General features: G+C 43.0%; 1 long non-coding RNA gene across 1 annotated transcript in view; it reads left to right on the top strand.

Moving 5' to 3' along the window:
• Positions 1 to 22478, top strand: part of LOC118227978 — a 74768-nt gene that overhangs the window by 40649 nt on the left and 11641 nt on the right. Inside the window, exon 2 of the long non-coding RNA XR_004765389.1 lies at positions 15682 to 15794. This is a non-coding gene — a long non-coding RNA (uncharacterized LOC118227978). The remainder of the gene's footprint in view (positions 1 to 15681; positions 15795 to 22478) is intronic.

Here is a 22478-nt window from a genome sequence, read left to right as displayed (position 1 = left end):
AACCTGTAATTCAAATGTAATACACATATGCCACCACATGATTTGGAGATTTTGGCAAAACAGTGCAGTGGCTCGTTAACACCCCATCAGAATGTAGGGAGGAGACCAGACTATTCCACCATTCCAGACCTGTCATGGGGACCCCAGTCCAGGGACCTCAGTCCAGGGACCTTCCGGCACTGTGTCGATCCTGGTCTTAGGGACATTAAAATTGTTTCTGTCTATTTTGTGATCAGGACAGTTCCATATATGCTGCATATATTTTTGAAAACAGCCTTTTTTTTGTAAGACTGTGTCATTGACACGCAATAAATGTACTAATTCTAAGCTGCCATTTTGGTGACTTCACAGAAGAGACCTCATTGTCAATGAATACTGGCAAAAAACCAGAGCTTATAGAATAGACTTTATCGACTGTGTTCATTGTGGAAAAGCTGAGCCGTTGCTGTTTACCAGCCGTCCGTGGATTCGTGTAGGTTTGTAACTGTACGATTCACAGGCTTCACCATTCTGGAATAGGAATAGCCTTTTCCAAATCCGCCTTGTCGTTCTGCTTCTGGTGTTTTTGTCTGCAGTCTGGGATGTCTATGATAGCTCGGCTCTTGCCGAGCTGTCCGTCAAGCAACGATTCCCATGGCTCTTCACACTCAGGAAGAGCACTACTGTGGCGGTATCTAGAATAAACACACTGTTGCCCTCGAAAACAAGCCTTTCAAAGAAAACCTGCCAATCAGCTTATGGATACAGGCACGGGCCTAAATATTTACTGCCAAAATACTTCTGAATCGTGGTGGTTTTCATCCATTAGTGTAATTCATACAAGATCTATTTCCTATCAACAATGTAAATAGAATCACAATGTAAAATTTACATAAAATTATTTATGGCAGGTAGTAATTAAACAAACTGTTTAGTGTAGAACCAATAAGATGATAGATTAGAGGACTATTAATTGTATCATTTATTTTAGCATTTTTATTTTACTTTTGATCACTATACTTTTAAAGACGAAACAATATAAGTTGATCAAATGTCTTTGTCTTTACTAGGGTATATGTGCCATATGGGCCATATGTGAGCATGGCCACATCCATGCTGATTGGCTGTGCAGTGAAAACAGGAAGAACAAGCATTATTTCAGCCTGCCTCACTGGCTAAAGGGCCACTCGTCGAAAGCAGCCATTTTTCTCCTGGAGCCGTTGACATCGCCCCATTCCATTACAACTCGCTTCTGTCACCAGTGCTGTCGGATGTAAGCTCGCAGCATTCCGAGCATAGCAACCAGGTTCTTTTTTTTCTCACGAGCTCCTACAAAACAGCAGCCAAATCTATAACAGGGCTCTCGCAGGCAAAAAATCAAAAATAAAAGCAGAAAACGAGGAAGGAGCAGTGATTGCTAGGAGTTTATGGAGAAGGCAGCGGAAAGGCAAACTGCTGGAAAATGATGGTGTTGGGGCAGGGTTGGGGGGGGGGGGTGTTCCCTGGCAGCCTGGATCCCCACTCAGATCCAGGGCCCCAGATTTGGAGGGAGAGAGGATGAACCAAACGGCAAGGTCAGAGCGGAGCCAGCGCGCTTCCCATCGATCAGCCCTTATCTGGGCCGTCTGACAGTTCAGAAGCACAGCTGGGGGGCGAGCCTAGCTGTGGCCCCCCGGGGGCAAAGCGGGGGCCCTCAGCCCGGCCCCGTCTGCTGCCTAAACGCACCCTCCTCCCCCTCCCCCCACCCATCGCTGTACGGGGTCAGCCGCGCCTAAGTTATGGCCATCCCAAAATGGCTGATAAGGCCAATGGGGTCCGGCCAAGACGCTCGGTAATTAAGGAGGAGCGTGGAGATAAGCTGGAGAGTTTTCTGAATCGGCTCAGGCTGCCCCCCCACCCCCACCCCCCCCCTTCGTGATTTGTGAGCCCCTGTCCCGGGTAAGAGGGGGCTTTGAGGTCTTTGTGTGGGTGACGCGGCCCACCATGCCCCTCTGTCGGGGGCCTTAATGCCACGCTGTTCCGTGTGGTGCGCACGGGGGCTTTCCTTGGTGGTCCCCGCAGTCACTTCCAAAAATGTTCATTCTTCGGATAAATCCAATTATTGTCTGACCCTTTGGTGGTTCTGTGCCACCATAACTAATTACGTCTCGTGTCCACAATGGCTGGTTCAAATCGCTGCGTGAGTCAGTGGCCTTTGGGAAAAGAATAAGTGGTTTGTTTGAACTGTGGACGTTTTGTGGAGGGTCCCACAATCGGGAGGGTTGTCTCGTAGAATGGATGGGCTGGCTGCAGTGTAGATAGAGACAGACTTATCATTAGCCCAGGGAGAGAGAGCGCCTCAAAGGCTGCTAGCTTTGACCCTGGAACTGCACTGGCGACAGTGACTCCGAGAGACATCTTTTACTCTGCTGCTGCCACCGCTACTATTACTATCATCAGTATTGTTAGTACCGCTGCTACTGCTATTCAAATTTTTATGTTCACTTTCATTTTCATTGGTCATTGTCATATATAGTAATAGTAGCAGAAGTATTACCAGTAGTAGTAGTGTTGTGACAGTAGTAATTGTTCTCTTCCTCATTATCTGCTCAAACTAGGGATTCACAAAGGTGAGTCGATTTGACAATTAAACACGTACTCTGCTTGACTCAATACTTTCAAATAAGAGCACAACTCTAATTCATTAATCAAGGAACTAACCCAAGTACATATTAAACAGGTGTTTCTCAGGTTATTCAGGCAAAGAGATAAAAGACTAAAAGAAGAATTTTGCTATTGTTTATACTCCATTTTGCTACTGTTGTTGTTTTGGGTCTGAATGTAAATATGAGGCCTGATTCTGTTTGAACTCCTAGTACAAAACTACCCAAGTCTACGAAGGGTGACCCCCAACATCTGTACAAATTAGCCTTTAACTAAGGACACCCTTATTTAAAATCTGTGGTGCATGAATTGATTTTTACCTTAAAGACCCGTTGACTTTGATCTGCTTACAGCATATGCACATTTATTTATTCTGCCACGAGTGCATTTTGTGCATTTTCTGTGAAAGATGTGACAACTATTAGATTTGGCTGTGCTTCACTGAATGTAAATCCACCGTAGCAGTACTCTTAATGGATAACAGAATAGGACAAGAAGGCTGAATTTTCATGTGTGTCAAATTCAGAGAAACCGTAATAAGATCAGTCTCACCTTTAAAAAGTTTGCATTGGCCTATTGTTCTTTTTCCAAACAGATGCTCCGACTCTGTTGAAGCTGTCGATTTGTCAAGCCCCTCTTGTGCCTGACTTTTGCCTGTGGCTGTTTAAGAGGCTCTCACTCAAGCTTCTTAGAACCACATTACATTCAACCACAATACACTTTATCCCCATCTTTGAAGGACCAAAATTAACATGTCTTACTATACGCTGCTTGCGATTATAAGATTATAGTCTGACAGCAATCAAAGTACCTGAAAAGACTGTCATGCACAGAGTAAGAAAAGGTAATGCCGGCTTAATTTTTCCCATTGACAGCTAAGGACAAAGCACCCAATGGTTAAAGTTGAATCTGTCTGTACTGTCCCTCAGTAACATGCTGAGGAACAGAGACTAATTCTGATTGGCCGGCATACATGCCAGTCAGGTCCAATGCCATGCAAAGACAGTAGGAGTCTGACTCATGCGCTTGAGATCAAAGCTTTTCCAGACAGGGAATGTGGTATCCCTCAAATCTGGCTCCTTCCTTCCGAGGGGGAGACAGGGCCATTGCAATTGCACACATGCCCTTACCGTGCAGAAAGACTTGCTGCGTATCAGTGGGGTCCCGCATTCTGTTCCATAGAGATATAAACGCGGCCATGTCAGTGAAGTGAGACACTAGAGTTCAGTCAGGTATCACCTCAAACCTGCACTTAGCGCATTGGCCATTTGGCACCTATGGCATTCTGAGGTTTTGTCATTTTAGGTAGTTCTGTGCTGCTATACCACAGTAAAGTCTTCTCAAAAAAAAAAAAATGTTTGTCACAGACTGTAAAACCCCAGGCTCACCCCAAGGAGAGTTTATGTTAGTTCACTAGAATATATAGCAGGCCCATTTTTACGACCTACAAAACACGCAATGATTTACAGTGTTTAGAATGACACACATTATGTGACGAATCTTATGTTCCATTCAGAGATTACGACCCAGTTAAACCGAACAGTCAAAAAAAAGAATAAAATATACCGAAATATAAGCGAGTAATTGTGTATATATTACAAATGGTACATACGAATGTTAATGGTTTAAGACGAGTGTTAGCATCCTGTGAGATATGTGTGCTTGGCATGTGGTTACTGTAACAGTAGTCTGAGTGTGACTACTTGACGGTTCCGTGTGATGTCAAATATACTCACAGTTCACTCACACAGTGAAAAAGCTGAGAAAAAGCTCACGCTCACAGACAGCTAACAACTAGACAATGCTGAGAAAAAGCTCACGCTCACAGACAGCTCACAACTAGACAATGCTGAGATAGCTCACGCTCACAGACAGCTCACAGCTAGACAATGCTGAGAGAAAGCTCACGCTCACAGACAGCTCACAGCTAGACAATGCTGAGACAAAGCTCACGCTCACGGACAGCTCACAGCTAGACAATGCTGAGATAGCTCATGCTCACAGACGGCTCACAGCTAGACAATGCTGAGAGAAAGCTCACGCTCACAGACGGCTCACAGCTAGACAATGCTGAGAGAAAGCTCACGCTCACAGACAGCTCACAGCTAGACAATGCTGAGAGAAAGCTCACGCTCACAGACAGCTAACAACTAGACAATGCTGAGACAAAGCTCACGCTCACAGACAGCTCACAGCTAGACAATGCTGAGAGAAAGCTCACGCTCACGGACAGCTCACAGCTAGACAATGCTGAGAGAAAGCTCACGCTCACAGACAGCTAACAACTAGACAATGCTGAGACAAAGCCCCCTTCGGTGCCAGACTGATAAGGCTCTTTGCATGTGTCAGTCAGAGTGGAAAATCAGGGTAATGCGGGGTAAAAAGTCGGCCACACAAACAGGATCAGGCAAGCCACCTACTCTTTATCTCAGCCAATCGGATTCACCCAGGGAGCTGCAGCCACCGCGTCAGATAACACAGGAAAAACAATTAGGGGAGAAGCTAACCGCATAGCCCATATTCATTACTAAAATAATGATGTCTCAATACTGGATGTGTGGAGATCTTGGAAACAATAATGATTCACTTTACATTCAAATACCATGAGACAGAATGGCATGAATGGCTACTGTTATCAAATATGAATTATGAGGCTTTTCCCCCATTTTTCACAACACAATAAGCGCAGCCTGTTTTACGGTACAGAATTGTAACACCTACGAAAAGAAGGTTATTATTGCAGCTCATGTTTCAGGGGGAAAAAAAAGTCATTTTATAACACAGTAGTTTTTGTCTTCACTGTTATTTTAATCCTGTCTTGTTACCAAAGTTTACAACTTATCACACCCCCAAAAAATAAAAATAAAATAATGTATTGGCTGAGCCAGACTCACAAAGCACTAAGGTATTTTGTCCATGTATAATTTTTTTTTTGATAATTGCAAAACCTATGAACTTGTTGTTCTGGGTTGCATATGTTGATATATTATCCTAAAATGTGCTCCATACTGAGACCAGCTGAAATATTCACCAAAAATAATTTTTACAGAGATGCAAAATGTTTGATTGAACTATATTCAATTGCAGTTATAGTTAATGTACCACAGCTGAACTGTATGAGGTCAGTGCTGTTGTTTAAAAACCTTTACCATAATGGTTAGCAACAGCCAGCAAGGAATAAATAATAATAGACAAAAGTAAAAAAAAAAAAAAAAAATGTAAAAGCATTTTTGTTTTTATTTCTGTTGCTTTGCAATCATATAATTATTTAAAAAATAAACGAAACATTGGCAAGTGCAATACCCCACACTTGTGTGAGATCTCTCTTGATATGAGACATAATTTTACGGTGAAGGAGTTTGGGCCTACCTTGTAGACGCCACACTTTGCCTGGGTCATGGCCTATCTAAAAAAACAGAATCTGAAAAGTCGACTAATAGCTTAAAGCTGTTGATACTTTGACTTCAGAACAGAAGGACACACATTCTTTAGTCTTGGCTGGTAGGAGCCCTATTACTATTAGTGAAATTACGCTTTCACAATTGCAGGGCTGCCAGGTTTCCCTTGTGTCATTTGAAGACGTCCCAAAATATCTTGTGGGACAAGAGTGCATTTGCACAGTGATTAGGAAGAAAGAAAAACATCAAGTTGCCTTTGATATGATATTTTGTTGTAAAATGTGCGGAACACTTGGTGTAATTTTACTGAGCTTTTTACAGCTTAAAGCCCCACATGAATTTTCTGCTTCTCTCAATTTTCTTCTGTCGTCAATATATACATTAAAAGTGCACTGAGCCCATATTCATATTCATATTCATCCATATTCATGCAACTCCTGATGTTTGAATGTGGATGCCTTTTAATATGTGAAACCGTGGTTTCATAGATCGGCTGCTCAAATAGAGTGAGCCAGAAAGGCATTAATGGACACCGTTATCAAAGATGTTCATAGCAACACAGTAAACACACACACACACAAGAGCAGCCCTAGATACAGACACAAGGCCAGTTATAAGGTAGAGGGTTTGAATTGTTTATAACTGCTTTTGATTCCTGTATTAAAAAAAGGCTCTTATCGCCGCTCTTGACTATTTGCCACAGACGTGGTGAGGAGTCTTAGACTGAATAGTCGGAGAAACGACTCCCCCTCTCGTCTCCCTTCCAAGTGGAGTCACTGAAGTGTTGTAACGAGACCTCCCACTCTTTTGGGATGAAGAGCGATCATGGCTGATCCCAGGGCTGACGAGCGCTTTAACAGTTACAGTGCATTCTCTATGTTCTGGAGTCTTACACTTTCCAGCATTCTAAATAATGCAACTTTAAGTATGGAGTCATACACTTCCACACGATTACCATGCAGGTATTTTTTAGGTTTAGGTTATCTTTGTGAGATGACTGAATAATAGTCTCATTCACGGTGCCTTTGGAAATCCGCTCTGTGGTTGTGGCTTTGTGATGGGATGTGTCCATCTGTTTGACCCTAAAAAGATTAAGGGACCAGGAAACATGGCCCTAATGAGTCTGTTTTTTTTTTTTTAAGACAACAACCTTCTGAGCTTGGCTCCTTTGAGTGCGATAAGACGGTCACTCTAGCGGAACATGAAATGAATGCTCTCCAGTCTTGTCATAGACTCCTCAAAATGGATATGGCTACCCTGTGGGGGAAAGAAAAAAAAAAAGCTCCCAGAACTTTCCTGCCATTCACAAAGACATGTAGTGAATTTTCTGAAATTCATATTGATTTAGAGCATCATTGCGTAGTGCAGTGATCAACAAAAAATAAATGTGTCAGGCATCAATTTAATTAACCCAAAGAGCACGTCATAGAATACTGAAAATACTGAACCAGGAGACTGTGAAGTGAATAAAACCAATGTCGTCTTCCACGTGGGCGAAAAGGAATGTTGCGCAACCGTGTTGCTGGTGGAACCGACGCTTACATCATTAATCTCAAGATGGCCATATCTCTGTGCTCCCTGACATCATTTCCTGGCTTGGCCGTGGTTATAATTAGTTGTGCGATAAGTCTGACGCTGTTGAAAAGTATACAGGTCCTTTCTTTCAAAACAGTAACGACAAGGTATTTAATAACTCACCGAGGTCTATTTATGCCTCCACGGCAATGTGGATTAAGGTAGACACAGGGGGCTGACTTGACTTAAAGCTTTGGATTTATACAGTGTCGTGACTGAATCTTTTTCTCCTTTAACCAGGGTTGGGGGGGGGGTGGGTGGCTGGCAGTGCTTTTTGTTGTGTCACACCGAACAATATGAGAGGCCGAGCTGTTTTGGGAGGGGGGGGGGTTGTTGAAAAGGAAAAAAGGCCCCTGCTCTCCCAGTCGCTCCCTCTCACGGGCAGAGAGCGCGCTCTGTGATTTAGGGCGAATCATCCTGTTTCCAATCCCTCGGCCCTCTTCCTGCGGAAATGTAATTGCGGGAGGCGCGGAGGGCCCACGGCTCGGGCAGAGCTCTCCGCGTCGCCCCTAGAGGGGCCAATAAAAGCCCGGCTTTTATGGAGACTCGCCCAACCTGGTGCCCTTTATCTCCCAATTGGAGGAGACAGTGGGCCGATGCGAGGCGACATTTCGTTTCATAATGATCGGCCTGCTGAAAATCTGCTTCACGGCAACAACTGTGCAGTAGGCGGATTGAATCCACATGGCATCTCTGAAGTGTGGATGAGAGTATATGAAGTGAGCAGTAGCCTATAAAAAAAATAAAAGCATGTTTAATTTCACACGAGCCATAAATAATATAGAAAAGTGGATTGATCTTTGAAGTAGGTAGTGCTAGATCCTATTGGTTGCCATTGTATTGTGAGGTTCTTGGATGGCGTTGTAGAATAGGTTTGTTGCATTGGGGTTGTTAAAGTGGAAAAAAGTGATTTCAGCTCACAGTGGGGGAAATACCAAGTCCTGCTAAATACTGACATGAACGTGGCAGGATGCTGTGGTGTACAGCACATAGTTTACAAGTGTAAAATAAGTTAAATCAGTTTGGCAGGATTTTACATGAATTCAGACACCAGATAGACAGGGTGAAGTTGGTCACTGATACTAGTGAAAGCATCTTTGCTAATAAAGCTCTGTGGATTCAAAAGCGACTGAAGCGCAATCTGCGTGCCTAATGCTTATAGTCCCCATCCAGCTGCTGGCGGTTGTTTTTTCAATGCTGACAGCGTCTTGGATGCGAAACAAGGCCAAGGATCTTGACCTCACATCACTAAATGTGTTTGAGCCTGAGTGGTTCTGACCACAGGACCTTTGAGGTGTTTATTACTGTCTCTGAAGTTTTGGGACCGTGAGATCTTTTCCCCGTCCCAAAGATATCTTGTTGACAGAAGACAGACACCCACTGTTGGGTTTTTTTGGATTTTGGCAATTGACATGCAGTTTTGGTACAGCATTGCAATAAATGTTGTCACATTATTTTTATATAGTAACACTGAGTCAGGACAGTGGTGAATTAAAAGGATTTGAAAATGCATTAAAAGGATTAAAGCAATTTAAATGTTTATTTTTGCAAAGTAAAAGTGATTTGGGGAGTGGTTCTTTTATTTAGCTTTGCGCTAAGTGCATAAGTTTCGAGACTTATTAGACATAAGTAGCGTTATTAATGTCCATGGCATTTACCAATGATGACATCCCACTTGATGCATCTGTCATACTGAAAATTTATTTTCAAAAAACATGTATTAAGAGTCTTGAGTGGTGGTGGAGCTGTATGCATTTGATTCCAAAAGTGACCAAAACAGTTTTCAATGGCTAATTTTACAGAGAGGGGGAGAGAGAAAAGTGTACTTAATTTCACACACAAAATGCTGGATCAATCAAGTAGAAATTGTACCATTCATTTATTTCATTCATGTTAATGTCAGTGCCATGCAATTGTTTATTTATGTATTTTTGCTTTGATTCTTCATGGTGTGAATTTGACACAGTTTAGGATGTCGAGCATTGGAAAATCTTACTTGGTGCTGCAAACTGAGTCCTGCATGATGCAGTTCTTCATTGTTCCCAGTCCTTAGGAAACGCAATTCCTCCAGCAATTTATAGGGGTGCATTCCACCTCGTATATATGTCAGACATTTCATCAGTGCTGTGCTAACAGAGGAAGGTGGCATACATCAACGGCTGCTTGGCTTAGGACACAATATGTTCATTTAGAGCTTATTCCATCTAATTAAGATCGAGGAACACCGACTTTAATTCTCCAGCTGTTAATCAATGTGGTTTTTGTATTCGATTTTTTTTTTGGCCATGCCCAGGGAATTCTCTTCAACCAACTAAAGGCTTTATTTTGGAAATAACCAGTAAGATTGGCACACATTCACTTGGAAAAACAAACGTTCTTTTGGTGGAGAACTTTCATGGTAGTGAAGGAGGCTTTAGGGAATTTTTTAGAGATCCAGAACCACTGACCCCTGTGATTTAGTTTGGCAGTTTCATCAGAAAGATCTAACAAAAGCATATTTTTTGCTGAGAGGATATCAGGTTATTGATGATGAAACCTTGTCGGTCAGCACCCAATCTGTGAGAAGGGGCACAAATATATAGGCTGACACAAATATATGTCCTTGAAAAAACATATAATCACTTTTTAATCTTCAAAGCATAAATTGAGTTATCAAGTCATAATCACATTTTAATTATGTAAGTGAATGATAACCTGTACCACATCTTGCAATAGTAATATCTTTCAAGTATGTCATTGGATGTTGCCACGGAGAATATTTTATTTGTGTATGGATGCTATTTTAACGCACGAGGAGCAGCACATAAAGGGAAAAAATAATCTTGACAGTTTTCTCCTAGCGTCTAACTGCGGCTTTTAGATTCCACAGAGTGCATGCTATTGCTGAGTAAATAGGTCTGCAGCAACTGATAAAAAGCTGATAATCCAAGAGACTGCAGTTTTTCCACTTGTATACTCAATGTATCTTTTTCCCCTCATTGGAAAGTGCTCAGAGATGAAGGATGTTTCCCAGTCACTTGGGGGAAAAAACAACTGATTCAGTCTGTATGTAATAACTAGTCTTAATTTTCTGTGCTCATGGTTTAATGGAGTAGCATATGGCTCATTTGTGAAATGCAAGTTTGTTTGGATGACTCTGGGATTTCAGCTTCATTCTCATCCTAGAGGACAGGTCACATCCAATGGAAGTTTAAATATGGCAATATTCAAATGAAATTGAGCATTGGACAATAAAAATAGAATTTCTGAATTACGTGCACAATTTTAATTCAAAACACATTTTTAAATTTAACTTGTTTTCATATTGAAGTATGAATAATTAATGTAAAAATGAAATGGTAACGTCTAACTGCCATTTACTATTACTTTGCAGCTGTAACTATGCCATTTTAGCCCCTTCAGACCTGAATTATGTTCCAGGGATGGGAAAAATAGAACTATGTGTTTTCCCCATACCAAATGCTTCCAGAAATTAGATTCAGTCAAAATAATTTTTTATTGCAAATCTTTAATTGTTAAAATAAAAAAATGAGAAAAAGAAAAAAATCAGTGTTAGCATTAGCATTTTCACTTCCACATTATCCTTGCCAAAATTTAAATGATCTTGGATCTGCCATGTCCCAACTCTCAGTTCTTCACTGGGGGTGTGGCTTCCAGGCAGTGGCAGAGATATGAGAAAAAATATGATATCATCAAACTCAAAAATGCGTCGCTTCCACTGCTATGGAGTAAAATATTATTGAGCAAAAAGAGTTAACGTTAACTAGAGCATTAATAGCAATGGTGCACAGCTAACAAATTTGCATTAGAATTTACAAAGTAAACACAAAAAATTCTGGATTTGCAAATTTAACTACCACCAGCATATATCAATACTTCAGTTCTTCTACAGTGCTTAAAGTTGGTTATTCACCTGGGATGTCTGAAATGTAATTTTTTTCCCTGCTTTTTTGCCAATTTGTTTCTAATTTGAGTCACCATCTCCAGTTTCAGGCTTCGCTAGATAAGGCATGCCTTCTTGCATACAAAACTTTAGCAAAACCCTTACATGGAACACTAATACTTTTTAGCTGACTACTTCTCTCTTGCCTGAGAATTTGATGTGTGACTGTTAGCCATGATGCGAGATTGACGTAAGCGTCATCTGGTTCATGTTAATTTAGTGATAATGCGTGATGCTGTTAGAATGATTTACAGCAACAACAACATGCCCTACTTCCCCCATCTCACGAAAACGCCCTTATCGACTGCAGTGCACCCCTTCAGCTGTGATTCTCCTCCATAGCCTTCGCAGAACGATACTGTCGTGGGACCATGTGCAATGTTTGATGTCAGTGGCAGTGTTTGATGTATACTGTGGTAGCACATGCTAAACACAGATCATTGTCCACTGCCCCGTCAGTACATTATTAAATTATTTACATTAAATATTTTTTTTGTGTGTTACATACACAGATAATATACAGAGCTCACATTTCCTCTCATTGTTTATGCATATCACAGCTGATACCTAATCTAAATATAGATTATAGATATAGATTATAACCACAAACACACACGTATATATTTATTTTTATGCTTATCCAAATTTTACTTAGCCGAATACTTGTTGAGGTTAATACCGTTCTGGTTAAGCACCTTTCTCAAGGATACAGCTACAGTTGCCCAGATGGGATCTGAATCTGCAACCCACTGGCTTTGGTCCCTGTTTACCCATCCACTAAACTATACTGGGCAGGAGTAATACCAGTAATACCACGCAAACACAGCGCCGAGCGGCTGGACACGCTCCCTGCTGACTCGCGGACTCCAGGTGCGAGACGGGCCTTGTGCCTGGTGGGCGGGGCTTGGGCCTGAGGCAGTGTCTCCCGCCACCGAGTCTGAGTGAAAGTAATGATGTAATGACGGTTAAAGAGCTACTTAGTGTAATGGCTGGCTGCCTCCCTCACCTTCCCCTCCAGCTAGGAGCCATTCAGTGACAGCAACCATGTATAAGGTTGACCTAAAAGAAAAAATTAAACACTACAACGGTGCTTATCTTGCTTTATCTGAGCCCAGCAGCGCCCCTCCCCCTTTTGACGATATTGAAATTTTAGGGAATATATTTACTAATTTTATGAAAAAAATGGGACAAAAATGCAAGATACTTACCCCCCTGGTGAAATGCACCAGGCCTAAGAGCAGGTGAATGGAATTTTGTGTCCTGAATCAGAACTGACTTCTGGAAATGATGCTGCCACTGCTCTTTTACCACATTTGTAATATAAAGACTAAAATGTTTCACTAAAGATGTAAACACTAAAGATGTACTTCACATGAATAGTTGGAAAAATTGGTTTTAGTATGTGTCTAACTGGACCTTGTATGCCTACAGTGTTCTTTCAAAACTGTTTCATACATCGTCTTGACATCCAAACAACTATTTTAACTTTTCATAGAAGCACCTGGTGCTGACTGAATTAGAGACCGGGAATCGATCCTGATCACTGCCACAGGACACCCGCTGCTGTCCAGTCAGGTGGCCCAAAAGAACAGGTGGCCGCAGACATGATTAGATTTTCTCCCAACGCTGCTTCTATCTGAGCCGCCAAGTCTCGGCACTCTGGTCTATCGCCGAATCTCTGAAAGTCAGGTTTTGCGCGCTGCTGCGGGGGGAGGAGTTTATTTGCAAAACACTGTCCCTTCTTCCACCACTGGTCTTGTCTTATCTGTCATCGCTATGGCGATGGAGCCAGTGGCCCTTTTTTCGTGTAATTACGGCTGACGCGGCCTCTGGCAGGACTGGGCGGTCGGCGCGTGCGAAAGTCGCGGAAAACAGATCAGCCGCTATGTCCCCTTTTGTTCCCAGAGGCCGAAGGCCCGACTCGAGGCCGCTAAGCCAATCACGTTATCCCATTGTGTCCTCGGAACGAGATTAAAAGGGACACATTTATGACGCGGATGTCAGCCCCCTCGCATCGCAGCCCGGCTTAATGTTTTTATTTTCGAAGAGCTGTACAGTGTGTATACAGCATTAACCCTGTGACAAATGCGGAACTGCCACGGCTAATTGTGTGTGCGCTGCAGTGAGCTGTTGCATTATAACCACATTACTGAGCTGACGAGGACTTAATGCCTTCCCTCTGTGACCCGATTGCTCCCATTTTCAGCGAAGCTCAGTGCTGAAATGTTGCACTGTGTCCAAACTAATGTTGCAGTGGGTGTGTCTGTGTTTCAAATGAAAATACATAGCGCTAAATGTGAATGTTACGTAAGTTCGAAGAGCTCTGGACGTTCTTCCCCGCAACCTCACTTGTAGAATGACTCTTATTTTTCATATTCCACATGAACAGAAGATAAGGTCTGCTGTGTGGAACATTCTGCAGTGGAGTACGATAACAGACCAGTACCTTCCGCCGCGCGGCTTTTGAAAGGATTGCAGTGGGGGGCTTTCAGAACGTATAAACAATTCTGAATGTAGCCGGCTGAGAACCACAGGAGCCAAGACTAAAACTGATTAGCTACAGCAATTTCTAAGAGCTTATATTTTTACACACGCATGCACTCACGCATGCACGCACACATGCACACGCACACATAATGGTTTACACGTGCATGTTTGTTTTTAATAAATTATTAATAATTGAAGAATAATGTACAGTATATGGAAGTCTCAGTGTATATTTTGATATTGCATAATATTGCATATCACAGTTAGGTCCTACATTTACATAAGTGTAGCTATGTTTGCATGTGCACGTGTATGTGTGTGTGTGTGCGTGTGCATGTACAAGTGCATCTGTGTGTTTAAAACCACCCATGCTATTTATATCTATCTCAAAGTCAGGGGAGCTTTTGGCAATCTTAAAATAGATCCTCGTCAGTCCCGTAATTATGACCCACAGGAGGTATCGCTTGACAAGGCACAAGGCCTGGGTCAAAGGTCGAGCCCTGTCTGCTGCCGGGGTCTCTGTTTTCAGACCCTCCCGCAGGGCGCCGCCCCGCTGGACCACACCGCACTCCTAACCCGTTCCTTTTGGCAGAACGACAGCAACAACCAACATTTCCACGGCGACCAAAACGGCTTTCTGCCATTTTGTTCACTTCGGTGTTTGTGGAATACTCTTCCCTTCTGAGAGACCGGTCCTGTGTTTTTGTAACGGTCTCTTCCCCCCCCCCCCCCCCCCCCCCCCCGCCCTCCACCCCTGTGTCTTGGTGGTTGATTGGTAATTGTGATAAAGCGCTTTGTGCCACGAGCAAATTGAGCCTCCGGAGCCCTGGCCTCCCCATAATTGATCGTTTGTCTCTCTGCTCACATCCTCGAACCGTGTTTGTATTTTTTTAAACTTCGACTCGGAGTCTGACTGACGGCATAATCAGTGTTTGTCAGTGTGACTGCGTTTCTGCACTACCTGTTGACCACGTCGCTGTAGGGATTCCAGTCTTAGCATTCCATTGATCGAGATCCAAGCAAACTCGTGTGAATGCTTGCTAAAGGGAAACAATTTAAGTTGGCGTACTGTTTGAGTGTTTCTGTCACGACAAAGTTCACTTTACTTCAGCAACATTGTAAGTGATGTGATTACTTTGAATATGGGTCAGTATCATTTGGTGTAACAATAACGTCTATCTGTATGAAAAAAATATTAACACTTACACATTACCATAAGATAAATACAAAAAGGTATAAATGACCAGTGGAATCTTACCTTTTGTTTAGAAAACATATAAATTAACTGTCATATTAACTACTACTATTATTACCAAGTAATATTAACAAACAACAGCTGTTACAACTGATACCACTCCTGTTACTTCTGTCACATCTACTACCACTATGATTCCTCCTTCCACAAATGTTTTTGAGGCATTCCACGATAGCAACTGCCTTATTCTTCCAAATTATTATTCCATGGCTGTAAGTTGTTTTCTCTCGCAAGGATTGTGATCATGCAAACGATATCCATCAGTCTTTCTGACAGAAACCTGGAAAAGGTGGTGAAAATATCACAGTATCAGACTGGCATCAATCACTGTCATTATCCACCATTTTATTATAATTGAGCGGCCCGCGAACATATGCTACCCAGTGTTCCTCTTGTCCCAGGTGACCTTTGACCTCTGGCAGCCTTGAAGAAGATAGCAGGGGTCACGGAAGCCCGGGTCTCAGGGGCCTGCAGGTGAAAGGAGTTTAACCTGTCATCACGACTCGTCCCGTGGGTAGGTATGCGTGTGGGGGGGCGAGGGATTTGGGGTGGGCATTCGGCAGGACCTCCAATCACACTTGGCAGCGGCCGGTACGCGCACAATGCGGCGTGGAGCCTCCTCAGAAGAATGTTAAGACCAGTCATTTGTAACCATCGTTTTTTCGGTGGGGGGGAGGCTTGCCCACATGTTCCTGTCTGCGTTGAGTTTCCCACGTTATGTCACATGACAGAATCGAGCCCAGATTTGGGAAAGAGCGCAGGTACTCAGTCCACTGGTGTTTTTCAAAGCAGCACTTTGCGTGCTGTGTCACCGAACGGATCGTAGCTGTCAGAGCTACTAAAGATCACCTTAACTCTTGATATAAAAGAACAACTGTGATGCATAACAATACACTAACATACCACTGTGGTGACCAGAATACATGAACAGAATATTAACATTGTGTTCCAGCTGGTGAATGAAAATATTACAAATGCATTTTTTTCATTGCTCAAAAGCACCACACATGCATGAGCCGGATAAATTCCGTACATAAATGTAGGTAAACGGACCGATTTGGACTCGAAGGATATTGTCTGGAGTTTCTCACTTCTTGGACTCATTTTCGGCTCGGCGGGAATTGCAGTTGCTGTAGTCATCACAGAAAAGCTATTCGCTTAAGTCTAATCTGGAGAAGCAACCGGCTTTATAATCTTTAACAGGCCGTAAATGACAGACTTGGAACTCTGTGAGAGCCCGTTTAGCGTTCTTTGGCGTTAACACCTCGGGAAGCATTATTCTAAGATTAGCGAACAATTAACATTCCTACGGCGGTTTTATTGTGGCTGTTGTGTTGGAGCCCACGGTTCCTGAGTGTCTCTTCACAGGAGCACGAGGGAGGGGGGGAGGAAATTTATTACGCGACGTGTGGAGGGAAGATTGTCAGGATTTAAACGGCTGGAATCGCCGCGGCGGCTGAACCGGAGCCTGCGCTGGGCGTCCTGGTCACCGCCGGCCCCTTTGATGTGGTGATTTAAGGTCCGCGGATCCCTTGCATCTCGATCGCGGGGCGCGGCGGCGGCCGCGTCTGCCTCGCGCATCGTCCTGGACCTTTTAATCTTATTCCTGATCAGCGACGAGGCGACCCTCAACGGTCTCTGCGAATAGCCGTTTCCCAGTCCTCTGGCTTTCCCCCCTTTGATCATCCCAGGATGGTGCGATCAATCAGATCCAAAAAGAAATAGTAAACGGGCGAAAGAGTGGAAAGGCTGCCATTGGAACGGAACTGAAGGGTCACAGCGAGCATTTTCGGTTATCCTGTAATTTATGCCGTCACGTGGCCTGATATTCTTAGCAACGTTCCCTCGCTGCGAGGGAACACTGACCACCTTTCAAGCCATCGTGCTGTGTGGTTACGTACGTGTGCTTTGGGGGGTTTTTTCGCTGGCAATTTGGAAAGCCTGTTTGATTAGTGTCTAAAAGTGTGCATTAGGGAGGATGATAGCTTTGCAAGTTGACAGTAGAGGACTAGCAAACATGAATGTACCAATTTTTTTGTTTTGACGCAAAGTGCTGGTTATCAGGTCAGTATGTGCAGATCAGACCAAATGACCCTTAGTGGAGGAGAACACCTCAGTCACTTTTCCTCTGTCCGGCATGGAACCATCACTTTGAGACGTTAATGATCTGGGAAATGCTTCGCTTATTTAAATAGACGTTATGTGACCACAAATTGTGCACTTTAGCAGGGGTGGACCGAGTCACTAAATATAAACACATACAGTGTGGGCAGGCCGTGAGTGTTGTGAATACATAAACGGAAACCAACCTGCACCGTGCCCAACTATGTGATTTGCACTCAATTACTGACAAATTCAGAATAACTGCTGGGCAAATCTGATACTTTGTTACTGGCTCAAGTTTGAGCCTCAGCTTCCGGATCTATCTTGCTCATGCACTTCATAAGTCCTCGAATGGCATGCAGTTCCTCACAGATTAGTTTATTTACCAGGAGAAATAAACTGTAACTGATATACATATGACTGACATATGACAGGCATGGATGCAACTGTGGGCATTTCTAGGAAACAACCAGTACAGCGGTGTTGTGGTAGAGCCACAATGGCGTCGCCTTATGCTTTTAGTGTGACAGTTGCAGGTCTGCTGTGAATGGTGCACTTGGAAGTGTGCAGAATATTGTTTTTTTTCTCCAAGGTGTGGAAAAGTCCTGAATCACAGCTCTGATGAAAAAAGAAGAGATTTTTAACTTATATTTACACTAGTACTGCAGTGTAAAATTTCAACCGAGTGGGTGATCTCAATTAGTTATAAATGAAATGGCGCAAAAGGCGGACCTATCAAGAAACTGTATTTTAACATGTATGTCAAAGAGAACATAAAATCCATAAGAAATATGCATATTTGAAACCAGACCTGGACATACCAAACACACAGGCTAATGGCTTAGATGAAGTTTGCTTTGTCCAACCAAATACTTTCCATGAGTTTTCCAATGCATTTGCCTAAGTGAGTTTTCCTTTAGAATCAATCCTTCACCAATCAACCAATGGAGGCAATGCACATTGTATAATATACATCAATTGCACTGACTGCTTGCTGTCACCTGAAAGCTAATCAGTTTTTATACAAAAGAGATTACATTGTCTGCATGATCAATGCTTATTTTAGAACAAATTGTGAATGTTGAATTTTAGGATGCCTCTCTGTTTTCGCAAGTTCCTGTTATTATTTTTTCATGAAATAATGAAATTATGGGAGTCACTTGGAACACAAGGTGCCCCTAATTCCCCTTGAACTCGGAACTACTTTGCCATTAATGACATGATGGGTGAGGTCTAGGGAAGGGGGCTTTGTCATGGCAATTTAAATTGGTCGTTATTAATAAAATTAGTTATAATTGTGCGAAAACATAAACTCGGGGTGACCAGATGATCACAGGGTGTCCGTGGAAACATTTCCAGGAAGATGAAGTTTGACTGGAAAATGGGAGGCACACTTACTTCAGTTTGGGGTTTCCCAGGCAGCTGGTGACTCCAGTGGGATGATGCCGGTGTCACTGATAGCACAATTACTTTCAACATGCCTTCCACCCGGAGAAATACCATTGTGATGCAATGGCTCATAATAGAAGCCTACACAGAGGAAATTAGGAATAACCACGTGTAGCTCTACCCAATCAAACATAAATAACCTCTATTTTTATTAACCAGTAAAAAGGAGAGAGGATCTGTTGTCTCAAGAACCAGACAAATACGCAGGCATACACTTAAACATTTGGCTTAGAATATCATATGTGGGTGTTCTTGCTCTTATCTGAGACATTATTTTGATATTTCTCAATATGTACTGAGCTCTGAGTGACTCAGACATAGAGAGACCCAAGCTTCTATTGCAAATTCCCACTTACCACCCATTTATGAAGCAACCCTTTCAAATTCACTATTTTACTGGGGTCTTTTGCTAGTTTTAGCATAATCAGATAATGATCGGGTTTGCTATATGCCATATGATGCTCTCACCAGTTGTCAAAGAATTTTCCACATCTATTCTGAATGTGGTCCTAAAGTTAAGAAGTCAAAATTGCTCTGTTGGCAGTTGGACCCCTTGTCACTTTCAAAGAGACTTGAGGCTCAGGGTAATTGGGCTAACTATGAAATCTGTCCAGATAAACACTACTCCCTCAGTAGCAAAAATAGAATTCATTCATGCATTTAATCACCTCAGTCACACCCTCTATGTTCCAGAAACTTCCTAACCTCATTGTGAACCCTATTGCCTTACCACCAAACTCACTCTATCTACTACTGTCTCTTTCTCTCTCTCCCTCTTTCTCCACACTTTCTTTTTGTTTTCAAAACTGGCACACCTGGCTTTGTGGAATGGACAACTGGTCCACCTCCTTCCTCCCTTGTCTCAACATCCCACAACCCCCTGATCCACCCTCAAAAGTGGGATGGCACTTCTATGTTTGGCAGGCAGGCAGGCAGGTTGATGTTTGGCTCCAGGGAGGCAATCTCTCATCCCAGAAATACACCGGTCGCAGGAAAGGGTATTAGCTTCAAGTGTGAAGGCTATCTCTCGCCTCACAAAGATCTCTCCGAGCTTTGGTCTTCTTCAGCCATTTTGCTCTGCTGCACAAGTGCCCTAACTCTTAAAGCACAATCTTTAGACTCTGCATGCAATACCGGTGGGCCACAAAACACGCATTTCCAGTTTTCATTAGTTTTTATAAATTGCCCATAATGCCACAATAAAGTCACAGAAAGAGTAGTACCCTCTGTGAGATGTGTGCTTTTCATTCTTTGCACTCAGAACGAGAACCACCCCCCCCCCCCATTCACTGCCCCAAAACCTACCCCCCCCCCCCCCCCCCCCCCCCAACTGCTGGCTGTTGTGGAACTCCAAGAAAGATCAAAGCGCTTCATGTTTTCAGCGTTTGAAAAATTGAGTCTGATTTATATGACATGAATAAAATTGTCAGTTTTCACAATTTCCACAAAGATGAGCTTATGAGATAGGAATGATGGGCTCTGAGCGGCATTTGGGGAACAAGAGGTTTCTTCAGCTCTGGACAAAGGGCTGTCTATGATTCCAGTCAGTGGCCACAGTTACATGTACAGTATTTAAGCACTGATGTTGACCTTTTTTATTTCAGTGAAGATTTGTCCATGCATTTTCACTTTAAACTGTCTTTTACTCCTAGTGTAGAGGATCCTTCAAATTAAAATGAATAAGAAGTATGAAAATAAACTAAGATAATACAAAAAAAAAAATATATATATATGTAAACAAACTTAGCAATACATTATGAAAATATTATAAAAAGCCATTATATTATATTTTTTTGTGAGGTATTCTTCACATATTGTACTTTATTTCAATCTCATCCGACACCCGCCTTAAAAACAGAATGTTTAAAATGGATGAACTCTTCATAAATGTTACCCATACACCCGCGATGCTGTTGTTTACGCATTTGCCGTTTTCGCCCTGGTGCATTTCCTGCGGCAGGCTGGCTGGAGGCCACTGTGGTCGGTAATCATCTGGCTGTTGGGTTTGAAATGGAAAGGATTTTGGCTGCGATTGCAGATTAAACATGAGGGGGGTAATTAGCCCTAAAAGAGGAGATCATTTTGCCCTAGCGGGAGGGGGGGGCTCCTGTTGTTCTTAGCCCTTCTGGAAAATGTGGATTTTCCGATGATAGCCGTTTAAAGGTGTCACCGTGGAGCCAGGCTGAATTAAAGGGGGGGACGCGGCACAGTCTAAACAAGCAATCTTCCCCATTATCACCAGCCTGACAGCGTAATAGAGAGAAGCAGGCCTTGAGACTGGTGTGACAAAAGACCCAACATCTATCATTGAGCGATGTGCTTGTTTTCCTCTGGAGTGCCATTTGCTTTTTTGCCCATTCACAAAAAAAACCTTGTTACAAAATAAACTCCTTCACAAAAATCCCTTTGTGAAGCAATAAATATTTCCAAATAATTATTAATTGAAAAATAATCTGTCTGAAGAGTGAGGAGGCAATGTTCAGTATCTCTTCCTTAAAAACAATAGAACAATCTGCACAATATTTTTTTCTTTTTTTTTTTGATAACCATAGAATTGTCTGACTGCTCTCCCGTCTCTTTCCTGGAACATTCCAGTATAAAACATTTTAAATAGAAGACACTGCACATAGCATTCAATATGAATTTTAAACTCAATTGCACTCTGTGACCCATTCTTGGACCAACATACAATTGAAGGAATTGGTGAAGGTAATTACAGGGGAAGCTTATTATGACAGCTAAACACAAATGAGAAAAATATGCTATATATAGGCACAGGTCAGTATAGTACATATCCTTTGTAGACATTTCAATAAAACTCCAGCTCTATCCTTGACATTGGCTTTCAGCCAAAGCAACGGTGTAAGTACTGTAGCTGAGGCAAGACAACTCCATCTTTGACTAACATAACGAGGTGCCACGGCCGTTTCGATAGGTTATGAAGGTAAATGATTTCATCTGCCCGGACCGGGCAAAACCGGCAATCGACGGAAGGGGGGGGGGGGCGGGGGGGGGGGGGGGTGACAGATCGGAGAGGAGAGTGGGCGGGGCTTAACAGCGGCCTGAGCCGGTCCACTCTCCTCGGAGGTGGAAACGGCTAGTTAAGAGTTATTTAATCTCCAGAGACGTCTCCCCTGCCTTTAAGTGGAACCTTCTGCTGGGAGCGAGCCCTGTGAAAGCAGGCAGCTGGGCTTTGTCATGCGTGACCGGGGACATTCTTGTTAGTGTAGTGTAACCTTTTCTGCACTAACGCAGATAACACTGGCACCTAGCTCCGCTCTAATCTCCTACCAGTCTCGGCCCTTCCAGAGCTGGGCCTTGGGGCACCGGGGTTAAATTATCCCAAACTCGCAGGCCGCTCGCGCTGGGGACTCAGAGGGCGGTCTCTGGACATACAGTCAGGAGTGACCTCACCACGGAAAAGAGCAGCAGGTCATTTCTGGCTAATCTACCTACCCCAAGCGGAGGAGCAGTGAGAGACTGCTGTTTACTCAACTCTTTATTTCATTACACAGCTCTGATGTGTCCTGGTACTTTTCCTCTTTTCTTTTGTTTATTTTGAAAAAAATAGGTTTATTGTGTGTTCTGATGAAATCGACAGTATGGCGACACATCAGCGATTGACTTGTAACTGACGTCACCCTTT

Source organism: Anguilla anguilla, chromosome 5 (assembly GCF_013347855.1).
Source record: "Anguilla anguilla isolate fAngAng1 chromosome 5, fAngAng1.pri, whole genome shotgun sequence".
NCBI lineage: Eukaryota > Metazoa > Chordata > Actinopteri > Anguilliformes > Anguillidae > Anguilla > Anguilla anguilla.
Note: the sequence above shows the minus strand (reverse complement) of the source record. Positions and strands in the feature narration are given on the sequence as shown.